Genomic DNA, 12,778 nt, shown 5'->3' with positions numbered 1-12,778 from the left:
CTACTTTGCTGCATCATGCCTTCCTCTTCGAGGAAAACCAACGCAGTGCTCAAGAGGTAGCAAGCGCAAGACACCAGGGCGCCCTTGTGGGTTGTGCCCAGCACTACCCACCTCAGGTGCCCATCTTCTGGTATATATGTCATTTTGACCTAGAAAAAAATAAGGAGAGGACTTTCGGGATGGAGTGTCGTCGTCTCGAGACGGAACTTGGGGCAGGAGCACTTTTGCCCTCCGGCATAGCGATTCCGCCGAGGGAACTTCCCTCCCAGAGGGGGAAATCGAAGCCATCGTCATCACCAACAACCCTCTAATATTTGGGAGGGAAATATTCATCAACATCTTAAACAACACCATCTTCTCGTTCATCTCTTGTGTTTAATCTTTGTACCGGAACCTTAGATTGGTACCTATGGGTGACCAGTGCTGATTATCTCTTGTAGTTGACTACTATATGGTTTATTTGGTGGAAGATTATATGTTTAGATCCATTATTCTATTTAATACCCCGCTGAACTTGAGCATGATTATCATTTGTGAGTAGTTACTTTTGTTCTTGAGGTCACAGGAGAAGTCATGTTGCAAGTAATCATGTGAATTTGATATGTGTATGATATTTTGATGATATGTATGTTGTCATTCCCTTAGTGGTGTCATGTGAACGTCGACTACATGGCACTTGACCATATTTAGGCCTAAGGGAATGCACTGTGGAGTAGTTGTTAGATGATGGGTTGCTAGAGTGACAGAATCTTAAACCCTAGTTTATGCGCTACTTCGTAAGGAACCGATTTGGATCCAAATGTTTAATGCTATGGTTTGATTTTATCTTAATAGTTTTCTCGTAGTTGCAGATGCTTGCGAGGGGGTTAATCATTAGTAGGAGGTTTATTCAAGTAAGAACAACACCTAAGCACCGATCCACCCACATATCAAATTATCAAAGTAGCGAACACGAATCAAACCAACATGATGAAAGTGACTAGATGAAATTCCCGTGTACCCCCAAGAACGCTTTGCCTATCATAAGAAACCGTTTTGGCCTATCCTTTGCTAAAAAGGATTGGCCTACCTTGCTACACTTTATTTACCATTACCGTTACTTGCTCGCTACAAACTATCTTGCTATCAAACTTTCTGTTACCGACAATTTCAGTGCTTGCAGAAAATACCTTGCTGAAAACCACTTGTCATTTCCTTCTGCTCCTCGTTGGGTTCGACATTCTTACTTATCTAAAGGACTACGATTGATCCCCTATACTTGTGGGTCATCAGAGCCCTGAACAGAATCTAGATCAGCCCTCCTAATGAAGAACAGGAGGTGGCGGCGGTTGTGTATCACAAAAGGCGATAATTCTTTCCCTCTCATTTTTTCCTCGGAAGACGGAACTTATAGGACTGGAAGTAGGTCAGACGGACGCTTGTGGGCCCCACTAGGGAGGTAGGCGCACCCTAGGGGGTAGGCGCATCCAGCTGCCTTCTGGCTTCCCGATGGCCCCCCTCTAGCAGGTATTTGCTCCAGTATTTTCCATATATTAAATAAAAAAATCACTGTCAAGTTTCATCCAATTTTGAGAACTTCTATTTCTGCGCAAAAAACAACACGAATGTACTTCGACTGAAAACAATGTTAGTCCGGGTTAGTTCCATTCGAATCATACAAATTCAAGTCCAAAACAAGAGGAAAAGTGTTTGGAAAAGTAGATACGTTGGAGACGTATCAAGAGGGTTTATCAAGTCTTTTGACTCGTAGGGTTGCGGCATTGAAGGAGTAAGGTTTTCATAAATGCACCACCAATATCCCACTTACTGTTGATGATTCCCCGATCCTTATGAAAGCAGATTTGGATATTGAACCTAGTTAAGACAATTACTTGGTTAAAATTGTGCAAGCTCAAGACAATTGGTGAGTGAAGCAAAAATGTAGTATATGTTTTAGCCCTGATCCTTGTGAAAGAAGATTTGGAAAATGCAACCTAGTTGAGACAAGTAATGGATCAACATTGTGCAAGCTCAAGACAATTGATGAGTGAAGAAAAGTGCAATATTTTTTGTAGCCCTTGTGTGTGAATGTTGTAAAAAAGGCAAAGAGCAAAGCTTTGTCTGATGGATACTTGGGTTTACCTGCAATGGTTCAGGCTGAAAGGAGTTATAATTTTCAGGATCTTGTTGAGAGTGTGATTGCACAGTTAAAGGGGTGGAAGGGAAAAATGTTATCTTTAGGTAGAAAGAAAATCTTATTGAAAGTAGTCATCCAATCTCTTCCTGTTTTTGCAATGGAAGTATTCAAGATTCCAAAGAAAATAAGCAAGGAGATTACGTACGCTATGTGAAGCTTCTGGTGGGGCGACAATGAGGACCAAAGGAAAATGCATTGCTGGGCATGTTGGTGTATGTGTATTCCCAAGAAAGATGAAGGTACGGGGTTCAGAGGTTTGCATGCTTTTAATCTCGCAATGCTTATAAAAGAGTTAAAAGCACTGGGGTGGCGTCCTATAACTTGTCCAAGATGTGATGATTTGGTCCTACAACCTGCAAAATGACCTTACCCAGTCCCAGAACTTGCACCCAATGTGCAACTTTTGGTCCTGGACAAATCACAGAGCGACAATTGGACTTGTCGGGCATGAGCTGGTTAACGCACATGTTTTTACAAACACCCCCTGCCTTCTCCTTCCCCGTGCCGCGCGTCCCGGCTGAAACTGAATCAGGTTGGTTACGGGAGAGTGGGACAGATGCTTTGGTTACGTACCTTGGCGTAGCCGTTCTGCATGTCCTCGACGATGCAGCCGGAAGGGAGGAGGCGGCAACCCATGTACCCTGCAGGGTCGGCGCCGGTGCCGGAGTCGGGGCGAAGGACGCCGTCCACCGACACGTCCACAATGGCCCATGGCCCATCGGCGTGCTGCTTGTAGAAGTGCAGGAACGTCACCTCCCTAATCGGCACCAGCAGCGACATCACCTGCAGCTCCGCGCACATCTGCACACATCATAACGTCAGTACGTCACGCGAGTGAGCTTAGGCTGGGCATGATGGTAGCTGGAACTACGTCGGTATTTCCCCGGTGAGGGAGGGATGATGCAGCACAGTGGTGGTAGGTATTTCCCTCAGTTATGAAACCAAGGTTATCGAACCAATAGGAGAACCAAGCAACACAACGTAAACAACCCCTGCACACAAATAACAACACCTCGCAACCCTACGTGTTAAAGGGGTTGTCAATCCCTTTCAGGTAACGGCGCCAGAAATTGGTGCGTGACGGTAAAAAGGTTGTAATAGATTTGATAAATAGATCACAAATAAAATAAAAGTGCAGCAAAGTATTTTTGTATTTTTGGTTTAATAGATCTGAAAAATAAAAGCAAGGAAAAAGTAGATCGCAAAGGCAAATATATGAGAAATAAGACCCGGGGGCCGTAGGTTTCACTCTCTCGAGAAAAAAGCAAACGGTGGGTAAACAAATTACTGTTGGGCAATTGATAGAGCTTCAAATAATTATGACGATATCCACGCAATGATCATTACATAAGCATCACGTCGAAGATTAGTAGACCGGCTCCTGCCTGCGTCTACTACTATTACTCCACATATCGACCGCTATCCAGCATGCATCTAGTGTATTAAGTTTATGGAAAACGGAGTAATGCAATAAGAACGATGACATGATATAGAAACGATCTGTTTATCTATATGGCGGTAGATATAGATCTCGTCTTTTTATCCTTAGTAGCAATGATACATATGTGTTGGTTCCCTTTCTGTCACTGGGATCAAGCACCGTAAGATCGAACCCACTACCGGGCACCTCTTCCCATTGCAAGATAAATAGATCAAGTTGGCCAGACAACACCCAAATATCGAAGAAGAAATATGAGGCTATAAGAGATCATGCATAAAAGAGATCAAAGAAACTCAAAATACTTTCATGGATATAAAAACATAGATCTGATCATAAACTCGAAGTTCATCAATCCCAACAAACACACCACAAAAGAGTTACATCATATGGATCTCCAAGAGACCATTGTATTGAGGATTAAGAGAGAGAGAGAGATGAAGCCATCTAGCTACTAACTACGGACCCGAAGGTCTACAAAGAACTACTCACGCATCATCGGAGAGGCACCAATGGAAGTGGTGAACCCCTCCATGATGGTGTCTACATTGGATCTGGTGTTTCTGGACTCTCTGGCGACTGGATGAATATTTCGTCGACTCCCCTAGGGTTCTGGGATTTTGGGGGTATTTATAGAGTAAAGAGGCGGTCCGGGGGGTACCCGAGGTGGGCACAACCCACCAGGGCGCGCTAGGGCCTCCTAGCGTGCCCTGGTGGGTTGTCCCTTCCTCTGGACTCCCCTAGGTGCAACCAGGGCTCATCTGCTTCCTTTTGGCCCATAAAAAATCATCGTAAAGTTTCGTGCCATTTGGACTCCGTTTGATATTGATTTCCTGCGATGTAAACAACATGGAAAACAGGAACTGGCACTGGGCACTATGTCAATAGGTTAGTACCAAAAAATGATATAAAATGATTATAAAATATCCAAGATTGATAATAAAACATCATGGAACAATCAAAAATTATAGATACGTTGGAGACGTATCAGCATCCCCAAGCTTAACTCCTACTCGTCCTCGAGTAGGCAAGTGATAAAAAATAGAATTTTTGATGTGGAGTGCTGTTCATCAAGTCATTTCATATTCTTTTCTTTATAGCATGGACATTTGGACTTTTATGTGATTCAAAGCAATAGTCTAGTTTTGACATAATAATTCAGATACTCAAACATATCAACTAGCAACCATGTCTTTCAAAATATCAATGCTAAAATAAGTTATCCCTAGCCCATCATGCTCAAATCCATTCATGAAACACACTCGAATATTAACTACACCCAATACTTGAGCACGATCATATTGCCTCCTAGTTGGTGCTTTTTATAAGAGAAGATGGAGACTCAAATTTCAAAATAAAAAATGAATAAAGTAAAAGAAAGTCCCTTCGCAGAGGGAAGTAGGGATTTGTAGAGGTGCCAGAGCTCAAAGCGAAAAATTTGATATAAAAACATTTTGGGAGGTGTATCCATCCCACCAACGAAAACGACTTAGAGTTCCGAACACTTTCCATGCTAGATATGCCATAGGCGGTTCCCAAATAGAAAATAAAGTTTATTCCTTTTTCCACCATAACTTTCACTTTCCATGGCTAGCCGTATCCACATGTGCCCTCCATACCAACACTTTTCAACGAATTTATTATTTGACAACATAAAGTAAATTCATTTTTGTTTTTTCATTTCAGGACTGGGCATCCCTAATACCTTAGCCTTACTCTCGTGCAATGAAAAGTGAGTAAACACTCATCTTGAGAATAACACTTCTAGCATGGAAAATATTAGCCACTCGTTACCGTTCCACGAGCGAAACAAACACACAAAAGATAAGTTTATTTTGAAAATTAGAGATGGCACATGCAAATTTGCTTCGAATGGCAAAAGAATACTGCATATAGGTAGATATAGTGGACTCATGTGACAAAACTGGTTTAAAGGATTTTGGATGCACAAGCAGAAGTCATACTTAGTGCAAAATCAAGTCTAGCAAAAGATTGGGAAGTGACCAACCAAGAAACGAATAATCTCATAAGCAAGCATTAAGCATAATTAACACTGAATAATGCACCACAAGTAGGATATAATTTTCATTGCATGACTATTGACTTCCGTGCATGCATAGGGAATCACAAACCTTAACACCCATATTCTTACTAGAGCACAATTACTCATCGACATAACTCACATAGCACATCATCATATCTCAAAACTATTACTAAGAAACAAGTTTATTTTGTCCAATGATCTTCATTACATTTTCTTTACTTTATCCTTCTTGGATATCTATCACTTTGGGACTAATTTTCTTGTGTTTCTTTTCATAAGCTCAAACAAATATAAGTGAAGATCATGAGCATAACAAATTTTGTTCTCTCAAAATAATTTAGGTGAAGCAAGAGAGAATTTCTTCAAAATTTTACTAACTCTCAAACAAATCTAAGCGAAGCAAGAGAGAATTTCTTCAAAAATAACAAAGCACACCATGCTCAAAAAGGTATAAGTGAAGCACTAGAGCAAGTCCTAGCTCATAAAAGATTTAAGTGAAGCATAGAGAGCAATTCTAGCAAGTCATGACATAATTTTGGCTCCCACAAATAGGTGTGTCCAGCAAGGATTGGTGACTAAAAACACAAACTAAACAAGAAAAGACACATATCATACAAGACGCTCCAAGCAAAACACATATCATGTGACGAATAAAAATATAGTCTCGAGTAAAATACCGATAGTTGTTGGAAGAAAGCGGGGATGCCACTCCGGGGCATCCCCAAGCTTAGCTGGTTGCTCATTCTTGGATAATAGCTTGGGATGCTGGGTCATTCCCAAGCTTAGGCTCTTACATCATTCCTTCATCCATCGTAAGATAACCCAAGACTTAAAAACTTCAATCACACAAAACTCAACAAAGCCTTCGTGAGATCCGTTAGTATAAGAATAATAAACCACTACTATAAGTGTTGTATCAAGCCAATTCATATTTTGTTTTGGTATTATATCTACTGTATTCCAACTTTTCTATGGAAAAAACTCATCAAATAAAACCATAGATCCATCAAAATAAGCACACAACACAAAGAAAACAGAATCTGTCAAAACAGAATAGTCTGTAGCAATCTGACTATTTCAAATACTTCTGTAACTCAAAAAAGTCTGACAATTAGGATGACCTGATAAACTTGTATATTGATCTATTGCAAGTGGAATGGGTATTTTATCGCTCTCTGGTAAAAATGAAAATTAATTCCGTGAGCGCAAACTTTCTATTTTTTCATCAAGATCAAACAACTATTGCCCAAGAAGATCCTAAAGGCTTTACTTGGCACAAACACTAATTAAAACATAAAAAACACAATCATAACAGTAGCATAATTGCGTAAACACACAAGAAGAGGAAGAAAAATTCAAAAATAAATTTTATTCATTGGGTTGCCTCCCAACAAGCGCTATAGTTTTACGCCCTTAGCTAGGCATATAGCAAGGATCTACGTTTTGTCATCTTTGGTTCGAGATCCATAAGATGCCCTCATGATTGATTCATAAGGTGGATTAATTATAGTTCTAGGAAAGTGTTCCATACCTTTCCTCAAAGGAAATTGGAACTTAATATTGCCTTCTTTCATATCAATCACGGCACCGATAGTGCGTAAAACAGTCTACCAAGAATAATTGGACAAGATGGATTGCAATCAATATCAAGAACAATAAAATCTATGGGCACATAATTCCTATTTGAAAGAATAAGAACATCATTAATTCTTCCCATAGGGCTTTTAATAGTAGAATCCGCCAAATGCAAATTCAAGGATCATTCTTCAAGATTGGTAAGACCAAGCACATCACATAAAGATTTCGGAATTGTGGAAACACTAGCACCCAAGTCACACAAAGCAAAACATTCATAATTTTTAATCTTGACTTTGATAGTAGGTTCCCACTCATCATACAATTTTCTAGGAATTGAAACTTCTAATTCCAATTTTTCTTCAAGAGCTTTTTCATCATAGCATCAACAATATGTTTAGTAAAAGCTTTATTTTGTTCATAAGCATGGGGTGAATTTATCATGGATTGCAACAAAGAAATACAATCAATCAAAGAGCAACTATCATAATTAAAGTCTTTGTAATCCAAAATAGTGGGTGCATCACTAGCTAAAGTTTTGACCTCTCCAAACCCACTTTCATCAATTTTCTCAACAATATTTTCACCCTCCAAAATATTGGGACGCCTTCTACCTAAAGTTGACTCTTCTTGAGTCCCTTTTTCATCATTCTTAACTTTACTAAACAAGGAATCAATATAAGAAACACCAATCATTTTAAGATCTTCATCACTTTTGCAAGAATAATCACTAGAAAAAGCTTTTTCCAAAAAAATCTCTTTTAGCTCTAAGTATAGCAGTTCTTTTTTTACTTTCATCCATAGAAACATAAAGAGCTTTAATTGATTCATCTACTTTAGGCACAAAAAATTTCATCTTGAGATTTTCAACATCATGAGCAGTTCTATCAACACTTCTAGACAAATCATCAATTTTGTTCAACTTTTCTTCTATGGAAGTGTTGAAAACTTTTTGTGTGTTGATAAATTCTTTAATATTATTCCCAAGATCAAAGGTGTTCCTATTATTATTGTAAGATTGATTGCCATAGGAATTACCATAATTATTAGAGGAATTACTAGGAAAAGGCCTAGGATTAAAATTACCTCTATAAGCATTGTTATTGAAATTATTTCTAGAGATAAAATTCACATCAATGGCATCTCTATTTTGATCAATCAAAGTAGACAAAGGCATATCATTAAAATCAATAGGAGCACTTTTACTACCAACCAATTTCATAAGAGCATCAACTTTATCACTCAAAGAAGAAATGTCTTCAACCGAATTAACTTTTTTACTAGTAGGAGCTCTTTCGGTATGCCATTGTGAATAATTTGCCATGATATTATCGAGCAATTTGGTGGCTTCACCAAAAGTAATTTCCATAAAAGTACCACCCGTGGCGGAATCTAAAAGATTACGAGAAACAAAATTTAATCCCGCACAAAAAATTTGTATGATCATCCAAAGATTTAACCCATGAGTTTGGCAATTCCTCAGCATCATTTTCATCCTTTCCCAAGATTGCACGACATGCTCATGTTCAAATTGCTTGAAATTCATGATCTGGGTTCTAAGGGAAATAATTTTTGCGGGAGGAAAATACTTAGTGATAAAATCATCTTTGCAGTTATTCCAAGAACCAATACTATTATGAGGCAAAGAAGAGAACCAAATTTTTGCAGAATCACGCAAGGAAAACAGAAATAATTTCATCTTGACCACATCATTGTCCACATATTTTTTCTTTTGCATACCGCATAATTCCACGAACGTATTAAGATGGGACGAGGCATCCTCATTAGGAGTACCGGAAAATTGGTCTTTCATAACAAGATTCAGCAAAGCATTATTAATATCACAAGTCTCCGCACTAGTGGCGGGGGGAGCAAGCGGAGTGCTAATAAAATCATTGTTGTTGGTATTTGAGAAATCACATAATTTGGTGTTCTCTTGAGTCATGATGACTATACAACAAGATTGCACTCAAAAACAGATCCGACAAAAAGGGCGAACGGAAAAAGAGAGGCGAAGAAAACGGCAAATTTTGTAAAGTGGGGGAGAGGGAAGCGAGAGGCAAATGGCGAATAATGTAAATTGCGAGGAGATGAGATTTGTGATTAGGAACCTGGTTATGTTGAAGATCCTCCCCGGCAACGGCACCAGAAATTCTCCTTGATGGCAGCTGGAACTACGTCGGTATTTCCCCGGAGAGGGAGGGATGATGCAGCACAGCGGCGGTACGTATTTCCCTCAGTTATGAAACCAAGGTTATCGAACCAGTAGGAGAACCAAGCAACACAATGTAAACAGCCCCTGCACACAAATAACAACACCTGCAACCCGACGTGTTAAAGGGGTTGTCAATCCCTTTCGGGTAACGGCGCCAGAAATTGGTGCGTGATGGTAAAAAGGTTGTAATAGATTGGATAAATAGATCGCAAATAAAATAAAGTGCAGCAAAGTATTTTTGTATTTTTGGTTTAATAGATCTGAAAATAAAAGCAAGGAAAAAGTAGATCGCAAAGGCAAATATATGAGAAATAAGACCCGGGGGCCGTAGGTTTCACTAGTGGCTTCTCTTGAGAAAAATAGCAAATGGTGGGTAAACATATTACTGTTGGGAAATTGCTAGAACTTCAAATAATTATGACGATATCCAGGCAATGATCATTACATAGGCATCGCGTCCAAGATTAGTAGACCGACTCCTACCTGCATCTACTACTATTACTCCACAATCGACCGCTATCCAGCATGCATCTAGTGTATTAAGTTCATCGAAAAACGTAGTAATGCAATAAGAACGATGACATGATGTAGAAAAGAACCGTTTATCTATATGGCGGTAGATATAGATCTCGTCTTTTTATCGTTAGTAGCAACGATACATACGTGGCAGTTCCCTTTCTGTCACTGGGATCAAGCACCGTAAGATCAAACCCACTATTGGGCACCTCTTCCCATTGCAAGATAAATGGATCGAGTTGGTCAGACAAAACCCAAATATCGGAGAAGAAATATGAGGCTATAAGAGATCATGCATAAAAGAGATCAAAGAAACTCAAAATACTTTCATGGATATAAAAACATAGATCAGATCATAAACTCAAAGTTCATCAATCCCAACAAACACACCACAAAAGAGTTACATCATATGGATCTCCAAGAGACCATTGTATTGAGGATTAAGAGAGAGAGAGAGAGATGAAGCCGTCTAGCTACTAACTACGGACCCGAAGGTCTACAAAGAACTACTCACGCATCATCGGAGAGGCACCAATGGAAGTGGTGAACCCCTCCGTGATGGTGTCTATATTGGATCTGGTGTTTCTGGACTCTCTGGCGGCTAGATGAATATTTCATCGACTCCCTAGGATTCTGGGATTTTGGGGGTATTTATAGAGCAAAGAGGCGGTCCGGGGGGGGGGGGGTACCCGAGGTGGGCACAACCCACCAGGGCACGCTAGGGCCTCCTAGCGCGCCCTGGTGGGTTGTCCCTTCCTCGGGATTCCCCCTAGGTGCAACCAGGGCCCATCTGCTTCCTTTTGGCCCATAAAAAATCATCGTAAAGTTTTGTGCCATTTGGACTCTGTTTGATATTGATTTCCTGCGATGTAAAAAACATGGAAAAAATAGGAACTAGCACTGGGCACTATGTCAATAGGTTAGTACCAAAAATGATATAAAATGACTATAAAATGATTATAAAACATCCAAGATTGATAATAAAACAGCATGGAACAATCAAAAATTATAGATACGTTGGAGACGTTTCAGCATCCCCAAGCTTAACTCCTACTCGTCCTCGAGTAGGCAAGTGATAAAAACAGATTTTTTTGATGTGGAGTGTTGTTCATCAAGTCATTTCATATTCTTTTGTTTATAGCATGGACATTTGGACTTTTATGTGATTCAAAGCAATAGTCTAGTTTTGATATAATAATTTAGATACTCAAGCATACCAACAAGCAACCATGTCTTTCAAAATATCAATGCTAAAATAAGTTATCCCTAGCCCATCATGCTCAAACATTGACCCATTCATGAAACACACTCGAGTATTAACTACACCCAATACTTGAGCACGATCATATTGCATCCTAGTTGGTGCTTTTTATAAGAGAAGATGGAGACTCACATTTCAAAATAAAAAATGAATAAAGTAAAAGAAGGTCCCTTCGCAATGGGAAGTAGGGATTTGTAGAGGTGCCAGAGCTCAAAGCGAAATTTTTGGAAGTAGGGATTTGTAGAGGTGCCAAGCCTCCTGGCGCGCCCTGGTGGGTTGTCCCCTCCTCGGGACTCCCCCCAGGTGCAACCAGGGCCCATCTGCTTCCTTTTGGCCCATTAAAAATCGTCGTAAGGTTTCGTGCCATTTGGACTCCATTTGATATTGATTTCCTCTGACATAAAAAACATGGAAAAAAATAGGAACTGGCACTGGGCACTATATCAATAGGTTAGTACCAAAAAATGATATAAAATGACTATAAAATGATTATAGAACATTCAAGATTGATAATAAAACAGCATGAAACAATAAAAAATTATAGATACATTGGAGACGTATCAGGGCACGAGCAAGGACGGTCGTGGTCACCAGTTGGATTGAGCCGCTGCGGGTACCCCCCATGCCGCTCGAGATGATCTCCAACGTGCTCGCCCTCGCCACCACGCACGGGAACATCTCAGACCACCGGGCATGCAGCATTGCACCGCTTAACTCTTGTGTTTCTACATGAAGCGTCGCTAGTATCCATGTGGATGGCAATGCGAACCTCGTTCATGAGGTTGTTGACAAGGTCGACGATGTTGATGATGGCGATGCCGGCCTCACGGGTGGCCTCCGAGACGTAGCCGGCGGGGCTGGGGCTGAGCACGCGGGCGAACTCTCCAATGCAATATCCAGGTGGGGCTGCCACAGCGGGACGTCCACCTGCGTCACCTTCACCAGCTCCTCCATGGCCGCCAACTCGAGCTCAAGCAGCGCGCCACGGTCGATGGCGACGCCTTCGCCACCGAGGCCATCGTCGAGGCCGCCGTCCATGATGCCAGCAGGCAGGTGCATGGCCGCCGAGCTGCCACCCGTCAGGTCAGGGATAGACTGCATTCCCATTCCCATGAAGCCGTTGTTGCTGCCAACGTCGATGTAACACCCTCGATGCGACTATATCTCCCACGTGTCGAGGCACGACTTAGAGGCATAATCGCATTGAAGGCATATGTCGCAAGTTAGGCAATCTTCACAACATCCCATGTAATATAGATAATAAAAGGGGAGATGACATAGTTGGCTTACACTCGCCACGTCAATCAAGTACATAAATAACATTACATCAACCAAACACTCATGGCCCGACTATGGCGCCAAAATAAAAGATAACCCAACATGCGACACGGTCCCGATCACCCCCAACTGGGCACCACTACTGATCATCAGGAAAGGAAACATAGTAACGTTTAGAGTCCTTGTCGAACTCCCACTTGAGCTCGAGTGCGTCACCTGGAGCGGAATCATCAGGCCCTGCATCTGGTGTAATAGTAATCTGTGAGCCATAGGGA

General features: G+C 40.8%; 1 pseudogene; it reads right to left on the bottom strand.

The window, feature by feature from the left end:
- Window positions 1-2,490: 2,490 nt before the first annotated feature.
- LOC119357760 overlaps window positions 2,491-12,778 on the bottom strand; it is a 125,169-nt pseudogene continuing 114,881 nt past the window's right edge.

Source organism: Triticum dicoccoides, chromosome 2A (genome assembly GCF_002162155.2).
Source record: "Triticum dicoccoides isolate Atlit2015 ecotype Zavitan chromosome 2A, WEW_v2.0, whole genome shotgun sequence".
Taxonomy (NCBI): Eukaryota; Viridiplantae; Streptophyta; class Magnoliopsida; order Poales; family Poaceae; genus Triticum; species Triticum dicoccoides.
This window is presented reverse-complemented; position numbering and strand designations above follow the sequence as displayed.